The sequence below is a fragment of the Sus scrofa genome, chromosome 14 (assembly GCF_054392235.1).
Source record: "Sus scrofa isolate SSC_HxYL_T2T_F1_AM1 chromosome 14, Sscrofa_HxYL_maternal_Yorkshire_Landrace_v2.0, whole genome shotgun sequence".
Taxonomy (NCBI): Eukaryota; Metazoa; Chordata; class Mammalia; order Artiodactyla; family Suidae; genus Sus; species Sus scrofa.
Genome location: NC_139396.1, coordinates 75,242,970 through 75,258,496, shown reverse-complemented (window position 1 = coordinate 75,258,496; position 15,527 = coordinate 75,242,970).

Sequence of the window (15,527 nt, the reverse complement as noted above, 5' to 3'; positions counted from 1 at the left end):
ATTTCAAATTGTAGTATTAGTACAAAGGATACAGGTGATTGTAAGAGACAGAAATATGAAGTCTGAGTCTAACATTGCTGGTCTTCTTCCTTCTCCTATTATCACTTGCTTTATTTAAAAATTAACATGTGATGGAGTTCCCATCGTTGCACAGTGGAAACAAATCTGACTAGGAACCATGAGGTTGCAGGTTCATCAATCCCTGGCCTCACTCAGTGGGTTAAGGATCTGGCATTGCTGTGAGCTGTGATTAGGTTAAAGATGTGGCTCAGATCTGGCATTGATGTGGCTCTTGTGTGGGATGGCAGCAAGATCTCCCACTAGACCCCTAGCCTGGGAACCTCCATATGCCTCGGGTGCAGCCCTCAAAAGACAAAGACCAAAAAAAAAAAAAAAAAACATATGAGAGTCTAATAGATTTATTGGGGCCTTGCTTACACAAAGTAAACTCTTCTGTTATGGATCATCTCCTGCTAATATTTCATTAACCTAGACTGACTAGGTACTTTTTACTAAAAGCATTCCATAGACTGTCTTATGACCCCATATCATTAGTGGACTGTCATGCACGTTTTGGCAAGGGGATTGACAACCTCATCTCTTTCTCTTTTTCCCAGATACCCCTTATAAGGATGAAATAGAATGTAGGCCTTCTGCTAACCCTTTTCTTTTCAACAATAAAACATTTCTTACTCATTAAAAATCTGATGTTTCCAATTTTTTATCGCAAAATAACTATACAGACATAATAACTATACAGTCATAATGACATAATGACTTTTCACAGAAAATATTGAAAAAAAAAAAGAAAATGAAAAAGAATTCACAGTTCTACAATTTGGGGATAACTAGCAATACATGCCTTCTAAAATTTGTGTGTGTGTAAATTTGCTTTTTACTTACAATTAAATTCTAAGTATATTCTAAGACATCATATTTCTATTTCATTGTAGTCAATGTACATATATGCTTTCATCTATCACCATTTTCTGTCAAAATTTTTAGTTGGTTTCCAATACAACTTGTTTATGTGACTTTTTTATATAACACTTTAATGAGGATTTTCAATTGTATATCTTTAGGGACATCTGGTTATTTTTGTTTGGTAAATTCCTATATGACATATGTACAAGCAATGAGTTTTAATTAAATAATTTAGAATGTTCATATAAATTTACACCACCACAAGAATATGGTGGCTTCATTTCACTGTGGCCATCTAAAAATTGTATATACTTTTGGAAAGTAAACACTACATGTTAATATTATACTATTTTCCATCACAACTACTCCAACTTTGCTTCTAGGAAAGCTCTTGATTTTTTACCATGATCTGAAGGCTACAGGGGCTCTCCCTTAGGTGTGGACTTGGATAGATGCTGTCCATGGCTACAAGTTCAGACCTCTTTCCTAGGGAGGTAGACTCTTTTTAAGTTTTCCTATTCACCCCCTCACCATGTTTGCTGTGGTGTGTAGGAGCTGAAGAGACACAGGGAGACCAGTTTCTTTAGTCTAGCAGTGCAGGAGAAGGGAACATGTGTAATCCTTAAAGATCACAGTGTCTACAATAGAAATGTTACTGACCGTACCAGTGTGCAAGTGTGAAACTGCACTAATGCCCATGCAAGGTCCACCCTGTCACTAGATTTAGTTCTAAAAGCATTTCCTATCTGGCTGTTACACCATATTTTATTTTTGAATACTTTCAGCTCCAGATGAAACATACTGAAGTGTGAAATGGTCAATCATAACAGGATTAAAAAAATCGCTTGGATAAAATATTGTTAAGCTGTGTAGCTGACTCTTCAGTATTCACTTCCCTTTATTTCAGAGCAGGGTGTATAGGGAGTGAATGATATGTCACTTTAGGAAGATAATTTTGTGAACAAATTCACAGTTACTAAGACCAAAAGACCTCATAAGTCAATTTCATACTGAGTTATTTAAAATCATGTTTTCACATCAAACATCTCATGACTTCCCTACTTTGCAAATACCTTCCAAAGTTTGAACTTCTGTAAGGTATACCATACTTTTTTTTTAACCTGTAATCCTTTTAGCAAATTAATTTAATCTGTGGTATAAGCCAGCAGCTATAGCTCTGATTCGACTGGGAACTTTCATATGCTGTGGGTGTGGCCCTAAAAAGACAAATCAAAAAAAGGTTTTGTTTTTTGGATTTTCTGGCTGTTTAATGCCACAGAACTTCACAAAGACTACTAACTGAGGGTACCTGAAGGATAACAGAATAATACTTGAAGAATGAGTAGAAAGAGGAGACGCTTCATTTGTTTTCCAATCTTAGGTAAAATTAGCCACGGTAAAAATTCTTTCTTTAAAATTTTTAATTAAAAAAAAATCTGCTGGTCTATTCCTGCAGCATGTGGAAGTCCCAGGCTAGAGGCTGAATCAGAGCTGAGCTGCCAGCCTATGCCACAGCCACTGCAACACAGGATCCTAGCCACATCTGCAACCTATGCTGCAGCTTGCAGCAACGCTGGATCCTTAACCCACCAAGCAAGGCCAGGAATGCATTTTGTCACTTTCTTCCTATATCATTTGTTTGCACAGCAATAAGGAAAATAGGAAAAGACTGAACTCCTTGAAAGTGTGAAATTGTCTCACTGGAAATTATCTTTCCATTTTAAATTGTTGCTTAAGCATTGGTGACTTAACATTTCCTCAGCTGAGAAAAATTATGTTGAGACATAAAAAGACTAATGTTTATATAACAAAAATTAGAAAATTCTATTTAAAAACCTAATTTTTAAGACAAACCAGTAATCTAAAAAATTAAAGAAAGTCTTTAATTGTGGTGTGGTTTTCCTTCTTTCTTTCTTTTTTTCCTGTTTTGGAAATGGCCTACAATTTACTATTCTTCATTTATATCATGTTATATTAAATAAACCATGAAATTCAAATTTTAACAAATCTCTGTTGAACACAAATATATTAATTTTATTAAACTATATAGCTATTTTCCACTGATTCAAGACCATCTGGTATATCAATTTTATGGAAATTTTAAAATTGAAAAATTGTACTGTCAAAATCCATGGGGGTTCCAGTTAAACAGATAGCTAAATAAACCAATTTGGATAATGCACATCTCTGAACCAATTTGTTTGGCCAAGGAATTAGAAATTTTAATGACTGTCCAGTTCTGGATATATGAATAGAATTAATAAGCTCATATGCCATAGAATAAAGAGTGGGAAGCAATATTCAGTCAAAGAACATCATGTGTGCTATCATCAGAATAACATAAATCTATAGTATATAGCAAATACAGCCAATATTCTGGTAAATACATTAATAAAATCTTTTTCCTGCCTTATCCAATTGCCCATGCTAAAATCAGCAAGTTAAAAAAAAAAAGTCAAATTTCTTTATTTGCTGTGGTATGAGGTTGAGGAAAGCTTAGAAAAAAAATCGCAGTGACAAGCTTCTTTACCTTGTTCTGAAATACAGTGTCAGATATATAAGCAATCAGTGGAAAGCCAGCACTTCTGAAGAATGACCAAAATGAATGACTGTACAAACCATTTTTTTGACATTTCTAATATATTATCTGCCTTTAATTTTACTCTTCAGTGTGAGATCATAAAAAAATTTTTTTAACAAGTTGCCATGTACTTCTACATGTATCATATATCATCCATCAATATACTGCTTATGATCCAACTGAAGAGAGATCTACACATTAAAAAAGGGATAATTTATCATAAAAATAGAGAATGGAAATAGTTCATTTAAATATATTGGATTGGAGATGGGATTAGATGGAGGAATAGAAGGACTGGAGCTCAACTTCTCTCCTAAAACCAACAAAATTCATAACTAAAGACTGAGCACACTTCACCAAAATGGACCAGAAACTTTAAAAAAGATACTCTACTCCAGAAGAAAAAGAGTAGGCCACATCAAGAGGTAGGAGGGGTGATTTCACGATATAAACAACCCAATACCTCCCGGGTGGGAAGCTCCATAGACTGGAAACTGGTTCAGAAAGACTCACCTACAGGAGTGAGAGTTCTGAGCCTCACATCAAACACTCACATGTGGGGATCTGGCACTGGGAGAAAGAAAGAGCCCCGGAGCATCTGGCATTGAAGGCCAGTGGGGCTTGTACGCAAGAGCTCCACGGGACTGGGGGAAATAGAGACCCCAGTCTTAAAAGGCACACACAGACAGTCACACGCACTGAATCCCAGGGAAAGCAAAGTCTCCAAGGGAATCTGGGTCAAACCTGACTGCAGTTCTTGGAGGACATCCTGGGAAAACAGGGGTGAACGTGGCTTGTTGTGAGGGAGGGACATTGAAGGCAAAGCTCTCGGGAATATTCAGCAGCAGTGCCTTTCTCTGGAGGTGGCCATTTTGGGAAAATCTGGCCCCACCTGTCAGCCAGCTGCTGAGAAGCCCCAGGACAAACAACAACCCAGGTGGGATCACAGCCCCACCCCTCAGTAAACAGGCTACCTAAAGACCCCTCAGGCACACAGCTGCATCTAATCCCATCCAGAGACTAAGCCCCACCCACCAGAGGGATTAGAATCGGCTCCTCCTACCAGGGGGCAGGCATCAGCCCCTCCTATCAGGAAGCCTACACCAAGCCCCCATACTGGCTTCAGCCACAAGGGGGGCAGACACCAGAAGTAAGAGAGGCTACAACCCTTTTATCTGTAAGAAGGTCACCACACCAAAAACCTATAAACATGAAAAGACAGAGAAATATAACTTAGAGGAGGGATAAAAGAAAAACCCCAGAAAATCAGCTAAAGCCATAAGGAGATTCTCAGCCTCCAGGAAAAAGACTTTAGACTTTGGATGCTGAAGATGATGCAAGACATTGGGAATCAACTGGAGGCAAAGATGGATAACTTACAGGAAACACTGACCAAAGAGATACAAGATATCAAACTTAAACAAGAAGAGATGCAAAACAAAATAACTGAAATAAAAAATTCACTAGAAGCAACCAACAGCAGAATACAGGAGGCAGGAAAACGAAAAAGTGAGGTGGAGGACAGATTAGTGGAAATTATGGATATGGAACAGAAAAGAGAAAAAAGATTGAAAACAAATGAAGAGAGTCTCAGAGATCTCTGGGACAATGTTAAACACAGCAATATCCGTATTATAGGGGTGCCAGAAGGAGAAGAGAGAGAGAAGGAGACAGAAAAAATATTCCAAGAGATAATAGCTGAAAACTTCCCTAACATGGGAAAAGAACCACTCACTCAAATCCAGGAAGCACAATGAGTACCATATAAAATTAACCCAAGGAGGAACACCCCGAGACACATACTAATCAAACTGACCAAAATTAAAGACAAAGAGAAAATCTTGAAAGCAGCTAGGAAAAAGAAACAAATAACATACAAGGGAACCCTGATAAGGTTATCGGCAGATTTTTCAACAGAAACTCTGCAGGCCAGAAGGGAGTGGCATGATATACTTAATGTGATGAAAGGAAAAAACCTCCAACCAAGATGACTTTACCCAGCAAGGCTCTCCTTCAGATTTGAAGGAGAAATCAAATCCTTCACAGATAAGCACAAGCTGAGAGAATTCAGCAACACTAAACCAGCCTTACAACAAATACTAAAGGAACTTCTATAGGCAGAAAAGAACAAGAGAAGAAGGAAAGGAAAAAGAGCAAAAAAAAAAAAAACCAAATCCAAACTTACTAATAAAATGTCAATAAGAACATTCATATCAATAATTACCTTAAATGTGAATGGACTAAATGCCCCAGCCAAAAGACATAGACTGGCTGAATGGATACAAAAACAAGACCCATATATATGCTGTCTTCAAGAGACCCACTTCACTCCTAGGGACACATACAAATTGAAAGTGAGAGGATGGAAGAAAATATTTCATGCAAACGGGGATCAAAAGAAAGCTGGAGTAGCAATACTCATATCAGACAAAATAGACCTTAAAATGAAGGATATTTTCAGGGACAAAGAAGGACATTACATAATGATCAAAGGATCAATCCAAGAAGATGATATAACAATTTTAAATATCTATATACGCAAACACAGGTTCACCACAATATATAAGGCTACTGCTAACAACCTTAAAAGGAGAAATCGACAATAACACAATCATAGTGGGGGACTTTAACACCCCACTTACAGCAATGGACAGATCAACCAGACAGAAAATCAATAAGGAAACACAGGCCCTGAATGAAGCATTAAACCAGATGGACTTAATAGATATTTATAGGACATTTCATCCAAAAACAACAGAGTACACATTCTTCTCAAGTGCACATGGAACATTCTCTAAGATTGACCATATCCTGGGCTACAGATCCAACCTCAGTAACTTTAAGAAAACTGAAATCATACCAAGCATCTATTCTGACCACAACGCTATACGACTGGAAATCAACAACAAGAAAAAAACTGCAAAAAAACACAAACACGTGGAAACTCAACAACATGCTACTAAACAACCAATGGATCACTAAAGAAATCAAAGCGGAAATTAAAAAATACCTAGAAGTAGATGACAACAAAGATACAACACTCCAAAACCTATGGGATGCAGCAAAAGCTGTTCTAAGAGGAAAGTTTATAGCAACACAAGCCCACCTCAGGAAACAAGAAAAAGCCCAAATAAACAAGCTAACTTTACATCTAAAGCAGCTTGAGAGAGAAGAACAGACAAAACCTAAAGTTAGTAGAAGGAAAGAAATCATAAAGATCAGAGCAGAAATCGATGAAATAGAAACAAAGAAAACCATAGAAAAGATCAGTGAAACGAAAAGCTGGTTCTTTGAAAAGATCAACAAAATTGATAACCCCCTAGGCAGACTCATCAAGCAAAAAAGAGAGAGGACTCAAATCAATAACATTAGAAATGAAAAAGGAGAAGTAACAATGGACACCACAGAAATACAAAGGATCATAAGAGACTACTCTATGCAACTATATGCCAATAAAATGGAAAACCAAGAAGAAATGGGCAAATCCTTAGAAAAGTACAATCTTCCAAGACTAAACCAATATGTAATAGAAAGGATGAATGGACCCATCACCAGAACTGAAATTGAAATTGTGATTCAAAACTTCCAACAAACAAAAGTCCAGGACCAGATGGCTTCAGAGGCGAATTCTATCAAACATTTAGAGAAGAGCTAACACCTCTCCTTCTGAAACATTTTCAAAAAATTGCAGAGGAAGGGATACTCCCAAACTCCTTCTATGAAGCCATCGTCACCCTCGTACCAAAACCAGACAAAGACTCCACAAAAAAAGAAAACTACAGGCCAATATCACTGATGAAGATCGATGCAAAAATCCTCAACAAAATACTAGGAAACCGCATCCAACAATACCTTGAAAGGATTGTACATCATGATCAAGTGGGATTTATCCCAGGGAGGCAAGGGTTCTTCAATATCCACAAATCCATCAGTGTGATACACCACATTAACAAACTGAAGAATCAAAACCATGTGATCCTCTCAATAGATGCGGAAAAAGCCTTTGACAAAATCCAGCACCCATTTCTGATATAAACCCTTCAGAAAGTGGGCATAACAGGAACCTACCTCAACATAATAAAGGCCATATACAACAAACCCACAGTGAACATCATTCTTAATGGTGAAAAGCTGGAAGAATTCCCGCTGAGATCAGGAACAAGACAAGGATGTCCGCTCTCACCACTACTCTTCAACATAGTTCTGAAAACTATCACTATTTGCAGATGACATGATACTATACCTAGACAATCCTAAAGACTCTACCAGAAAACTGTAGAGCTTATCCATGAATTTGGCAAATTTACAGGATACAAAATGAATACACAGAAATCAATAGCATTTCTATATACTAACAATGAAAAAGCAGAAAAGGAAATTAGGGAAGCAATCCCGTTTACCATTGCATCCAAAAGAATAAAATACCTAGGAGTAAACCTACCTAAAGAAACAAAAGACCTATACTCTGAAAACTACAAGCCACTGATGAAAGAAATCAATGACACAAATAGATGGAAAGATATACCATGCTCGTGGATTGGAAGAGTTAATATTATCAAAATGACTATTCTACCCAAGGCAATCTACAGATTCAATGCAATCCCTATCAAATTACCAAGGACATTTTTCACAGAACTTGAACAAAATATTTTAAAGTTTGTTTGGAAGCACGAAAGACCCAGAATAGCCAAAGACATCCTGAAAAAGAACAATGGAGCTGGAGGAATCAGGCTCCTGGACTTCAGACTATACTACAAAGCAACAGTCGTCAAAACTGCATGGTACTGGTGCAAAGACAGACATATAGATAGATCAGTGGAACAGGATAGAAAGCCCAGAATTAAACCCACGCACCTACAGCCAACTAATCCATGACAAAGGAGGCAAGGATACACAATGGAGAAAGGACAGCTTGTTCAATAAGTGGTGCTGGGAAAACTGGACAGCCACATGGAAAAGAATGAAATTAGAACACTCCCTAACACCATACACAAACAGAAACTCCAAATGGATGAAAGACCTAGACACTATCAAACTCCTAGAGGAAAACATAGGCCAAACACTCTCTGACATAAACGACAGCAACATCTTCTCAGATCCACCTATCAGAGTATTGACAATAAAAAGAAAAATAAACAAATGGGACCTACTCAAACTTCAAAGTTTCTGCACAGCAAAGGAAACCCTAAACAACACAAAAAGTCAACCCATAGAATGGGAGAAAATCTCTGCAAGTGAATCGACTGACAAGGAATTAATCTCCAAAATTTATAAACAACTTCTGCAGCTCCATACCAAAAAAACAAACAACCCATCCGAAAATGGGCAGAAGATCTAAACAGAAAATTCTCCAAAGAAGACATACAGATGGCCGAGAAACACATGAAAAGATGTTCAGCGTCACTCATTAGTAGAGAAATGCACATCAAAACCACGATGAGGTACCACCTTACACCAGCCAGAATGGCCATCATCCAAAAGTCTACAAACAATAAGTGCTGGAGAGGGTGTGGAGAAAAAGGAACCCTAGTACACTGCTGGTGGGATTGTAAATTGGTGCAACCACTGTGGAAAGCAGTATGGAGATGCCTCAGAAAACTAAATGTAGAACTACCATTTGATCCAGCAATCCCACTCCTGGGCATCTATCCAGAGAAAACCACGACTCACATAGACACATGTACTCCAATGTTCATTGCAGCACTATTTACAATAGCCAAGACATGGAAACAACCTCAATGTCCATCGACAGAGGAGTGGATCAAGAAGAGGTGGTACATATACACAATGGAATATTACTCAGCCATCAAAAAGAATGAAATACCAGCTTTTTTAGCAACATGGATGGACCTAGAAACTATCATGCTAAGTGAAGTCAGCCATACAATGAGACCCAACATCAAATGCTTTCACTGACATGTGGAATCTGAGAAAAGGACAGACTGAACTTCTTTGCAGAACAGATGCTGACTCACAGACATTGAAAAACTTATGGTCTCCGGAGGAGACAGTTTGGGGGGTGGGGGGATGTGCCTGGGCTGTGGGATGGAAATCCTGTGAAATCATATTATTATGATCATTATACAACTACAGATGTATTAAATTCATTTGAGTAATAAAGAAAAATAAAAAAAACACTTATCCTTATGTAAAATCAGCAAAATATATATATATATATATATATATATATATATATCTTGGATTAGCTTTTGTGAACCAAAGACAAGCATTCTAATAGTTTTAATATTGAGGACAGGCTTTAAAATAAAGCGACAATATATTGGAAAAGTAATTTGGGATATATGTCAGTATCCTGAGCAAAAATACAGACTTTAGTTTTATAAAAGAAAGGTTAAAGATAGTTAAATTAGCTAAAATTTTAATTGATCATTAATTTTTTCTTTTTAAATCATTCACTGCCTTCCTAGCTGATTCTGTAAGGTTTTTCTAATTTTATGTCCTTTTTATTACAAATAACATGTCCTACTTTTACGATCTGGCTTCTAGCTAGATGATAGCTGAATAGAACTATCCAAATGAGCAATATTCAGAACAAGAATGCAGAGGAAGTTGATAAAATGAAATTAAAACAATAGGGCAGAGATAAATGAAGTCAAGAATAAGAAAACAATAGAACTAATCAATTAGCCCAAGGGTGATTCTTTATAAAGAATAATAAAATGGAGAAACTCCAAACCTGTGTGATTTCAAGCATAAGTGAGCAGATACAATTACTACATTCTATGAACAAATGGTGATCTAACTACAGTACAGAAGATGTTTATGTAAGACAACATCAGAAGCACATTCATTCCAGTAAATTTTACAATTTGCTTAAATTGTTTACATTTCCAAAAAACATAAATGACCTATATTGACTCAACTCATGTGGTAAGGGCCCTCCTAGAGCAAGGGGAAGGCAATGTGGCATAATCAGCATAAGTGTGCACCTGCATAACTCTGTAACATTGGCCATCCACTCAAATGTATGCTACCCTATAAGGAAGACAAAGGGGCTAAAATGTAAAGGGGGAAGTACAAAGGGTATATAAGGCTACACCCCACTATGCTTAGGGCTCAGCCTTTAGATAGGAATCCACTGAAATAGTGCCAGCACAAATAAATGCTACTCCCTGGCAACAAGCCTCAGTGTAACCAGCCTCAGTGTCCTGTCTCTTTGGATGTAAGTCCTACAACATTTCTTGGGGGTTCATCTGGGATTCTGAGACAGTGATTTTCCTCCCTTGTCACTGGGGTGCGACCCCCGGGATGCCGGGAAAGGTGACCTCGCCTGGTGCCAGCAGACTGATTGACCCATAGGGGACTAGCCCTCCCGGTATGCTGGGGCAAGGACCCCAGGAGCACAAAGGAACCTGGTGAGGCCCAGGAAGAAGCCAAGGGAGCACCTCCCATCAGACTGGTAAGAACCTGGGTTCATTTTGGTAAGCCTGCCCCTAAGAGGCAAAAGAGGAGCCTGATCACCTCCAAGAGTTGCCTGAGTAATCTCACAGGAGATGAAACTGCGACTCTAAGGCACTGGGTGGCAGGTTGGAGACGTTGTGTGTGAATGAATGAGATGGACAATAGGAGAGTTCTAGCTTGGCCCAGGGCCAAAGTGAGTGTGGAGTCCCAATCGGCAGTTCCGTGTGGATCCTCATATGGCTTATGGTGGCTCTCTTTGGAGAGATCCTGACTTTGAAGTTTAATACCATCCCACCAATGCTAAGAGGCACCTGAAATATCTCTGCAAGGAGAGTGGCCAGAGACAGACCAAGCAATTGCTTACTGCTTCCCTTTCCCTTCTTGTGTATGACTGTCATCTTTTAGGGGGAGGAAATAGGTGGCAGAGTAAACCTACCCCCTAGAATGTATGATAAAAAATTTCAAGAAGGGATATTTAGGACATTATAGTATTAAGTTGACTCTCAGAAAACTCTGGATGTTCTGTGAGATAGATTGGCCTTCGTTCAGGGTAAGCTGGCCCTCTGAGGGGTTGTTAGATAAAGAACTAGTTAGCAAAGTGTTTAGAGTCATTGTGGGGGATCCGGGCCACCCTGACCAATTTCCTTACATTGACTGTTGGCAAGACATAGTCATCTCTCATCCAACTTGGCTGAAAACCTGGCTGGAGAGAACTGTAAAATCATCATGGCCCAAATGATGTCTTCTCAAAATGCTGACCTGAACCCAAGAAGCCCATTTTGCCTGGGGAACAGAGGAGGTTCCCCTGCCTTATGCACTGTATCCCTCACTACCACTTGCACTTCCTGCACCTACCACAGCTGAAACCCTGCCAGAGGCTGCCCACACCCCTGAAACCACCCCTTTCACAAAGCCACCCAAAACACCCCTGACCAAGGCCACTCTGGAGCCACCAGTCCTAACCCCATATACTCTGGCTGGGAAGAACCAGGATGACCCTACTGGCAGCCCTCCTCCTCATAGGTGCCAAGGTGCTTTACAAATGCCACTGAGGGAAACTCGGGGGCCCCTCTACTATGGTCAGGATGGTCAGATACAAGGGGGGCAATGTACTTTCATATATCAGCCTTTTACCACCACTGATCTCCTGAATTGGAAGAACCATACTCCCTTATTCACTAAGAAACCTTGGGCTATGATTGATCTAATGCAATCCATCATCCAGACCCAGAAAGCCACTTGGACTGATTGTTGCCAACTACTCCTGACTCTGTTCAACACTGAAGAGCACTGCTGAATTATTTGGGCCACTTTAAAATGGTTGGAGGAATACGCCCTGGCAGGAACAATGAATGCACAGGCTTATGCCCAGAGCAAGTTCCCTGAGGGAAATCTCCAATGGGACCCTAATGATGCCTGGGAATTTCAAATGCTTGAGTGTTACCAATAGGCTCTCTTAGGCGGCATGGAGGAAGGGAAAAATGCTATGAACATGAGCAAAACCTCAGAGGTGCTCCAGGGACCTGGAGAGTGCTGAAGTCAATTTTATGAGACACGATGCAAAGCATTCTGCCTTCACACCCCCTTCAACACAGAAGCAGCTGAAAATCAACAAAAGGTTAACATAGACTTTGTCAGCCAGGACCAGGGGGACATCTGATGTAAGCTACAAAAGTTAAAGGGCTTGGCTAGAATGAATGCCAGCCAACTATTGGAGGTTGTAACAAAGGTATTTGTCAATCGAGACCAAGAGACCTGACAAGAAGCAGACCAAAAAATGAAGAAGGTAGATCTGCTTTCTGCCGCCCTGGTGGATCAGCGTGGACACTCCTGGAGAGGTTCCCTGCCAGGCCAGGGCTGAAGTCAGAAAAGGAACTGACAATAAGGACCGACGATAAGGACCGCCTTGCCCAGAGATGAAATTGGGATGAAATCAATGTGCCCACTGCCAAGAAGGTCACTGGCAGAACAAATGCCTTCAATGGTCAGAGAATTATTACCCGCCTCCCAGATGGAGGGGAAAAAGCCTGGTAGTTCAAGGACAGTACAACTAGTACAGTGACCATATGAGGCCCCTGAAGACATTTTTGTAGGTCTGGCTGCCATGGGAAACTATAAGGAAGACTAGGACAGACCAGGCCCCATTTTCTTAGGCCCCCAGGATCCCATGGTCTGAATAACTGTAGGGGCCATCCCATTGACTTCATGGTAGATACTAGGGCAGAACATTCTGTGGTGACCCAACCGGTGGGCTGCCTCATGCAGAGATAAGTCACTATTGTGGGAGCCATGAGTGGCCGAGCACATCACCCTTTCTTACTGTCTCAGTGATACAATTTAGGTGGCCATGAAGTCATTCACAAATTCCTATACCACCCCAACTGCCCTGTAGCTTTCATGAGTCAGGACTTATTGGGAAAGCTGCAGGCCCAGATAACTTTCAATCCAATGCCCAAGCAGCCCTGACCCTAGGGAAACAAGTAGCAAAATTCATGACTCTCGAGGTCCCCCGAGGAGAATGGTGTCTCTACAGTCTTATAGAGAGGCCGCAACAGGGACCTGAGCTTCCCTTCAAGCTACCTGGAGTATGGGATGAAGATAATCTCCCCGGACTGGCCCCTAACATACCCCCAATAATAATAGAATAAAAACCAGGGGCTAGACCTGCTCACCAGAAACAATATTTCATTCCTCACAAAGCACAAATTGGGATCCAGAAAACTTGGAGAGACTTCTAAAGTATGGAATCCTCTGACCCTGCCAGTTGTCTTGGAACATGCCTCTCCTGCCAGTTCAGAAACTGGGAACAGACAACTATCAGTCAGTTCAGGACCTATGAGCAGTAAACCAAGCCATTATTACCTTACACCCAGTTGTCCCTACCCCCTCCACTCTCTTGGGCCTTATCCCCACTGAAGCTGCCTTCTTTACATGTCTAGACCTCAAAGAAGCCTTCTTCTGCATCCATTTTGCCCGTACAAGTCAACTGATTGCTTTACAATGGGTAAAATCCTGAAAACAGTGGCAAGAGCCAGCTGATCTGGACTAGATTGCCTCAAAGATTCAAAAATTCTCCAACTACCTTCGGCACTGTGTTAACCTCTGATTTAAAAACCTTCCCAGCAAACCAACATGGCTGTACACTGCTCCACTATGTGGATGATCTACTACTGGCCGGACAGACTGAGGAGGATTGTATGGAAGGAAAACAACTGCTCCTTGCCCTCCTATGGGAGCTTGGCTACAAGGTTTCAAGGAAAAAGGCCCAGATCTGTCAAGAAAAAGTCAAACCTTGGCTTTCACCTATACCAAGGACAATGTCAACTCAGCCCAGAGAGAAAGCAGGCTGTCTGTTCGATCCTGGTTCCATCAACCCAAGGCCAGTTTTGGGAATTTCCTCAGGGCCATGAGTTTCTATAGAATTTGGATACCTAACTTCTTTATCTTACAAAGCCCCTTTATAAGCCCACCAAGGAGGGGGGAGAACAGAAACCTCTGTTGTGGGAATGAGCACAACAAACGGCCTTTGAAGTTATCAAGCAGGCCCTCACCAACCACCTCGCCTGGGACTCCCAGACATTTCCAAGAGTATCCTGGCATTGCAGTGGGGGTCCTGGCCCAGATGTTGGGGTCATGGCATCGTCCAGTGGCATACCTCTCCAAGCAACTTGACTCTGTTGCCCGAGGATGGCCACCCCTGCCTATGGGCACTTGCAGCCACAGCTCTCTTAGTGTCAGATCCAGACAAAGTGACTATGGGACAAGAATTAATAGTCCAAGTGCTACACTCGGTATTGACATTAATGGAGTATAAGGGAGAATACTGGCTAACTAATGCCCGGATGGGCAAATATCAGGGAATGTTATGTGAAAACCCATGCATTCACCTGGAAGTAGTGAGGACCCTAAACTCTGCAACCCTACTACCTGTTGGGTCAGGCCAGCCAGATCATAATTGTACCAAAGTCATGGATGAGGTATTTTCCAGCTGACCCAACTTAATGGACCAGCTCCTTGAAAACCCTGGTGCTGAGTATTTCACCAACAGTGGCATTTTTATAAAAGAGGGAGAATGCCTTGCTGGGTATTCCATGGTGATCCTGAATTCCACCACTGAGGCAAAATCTTTGCCAAAAGGAACTTCTGCTCAAAAGGCAGAACATCATTGTGCCAGCCCTCAAACTGGCAGCAGGGACATGTGTCAATATATACACACTCTCTAAATATGCCTTCACCCCCCCCTTCACATACCTGGGGCTTTATATAAAGCAAAGTGTCTAATAAACTCAGGAGGAAAAGACATAAAATATGGCAAAGAAATACTTTAACTCTTAGATGCTGTGTGGGCCCCTAAAAAGGTGGCAGTCATACATTGCCAGGGACCTCAAAGGGGAGTGCCATGGTCATCAGGGAAACCCTAAAGCAGACCAAGAAGCCATGCTCTCAGCCTGCAAGGAGATGATAGAACCAGTGGCTCTGACTGCTGCACAGTTCCCTAGTCCATTGGCATAATGGAACCCTAACTACTCACAACATGAAAACACTTGGTTTAAATCCAAAGATGAGAACTACCTCCCAGATGGATGGTGGAAATTGGAAA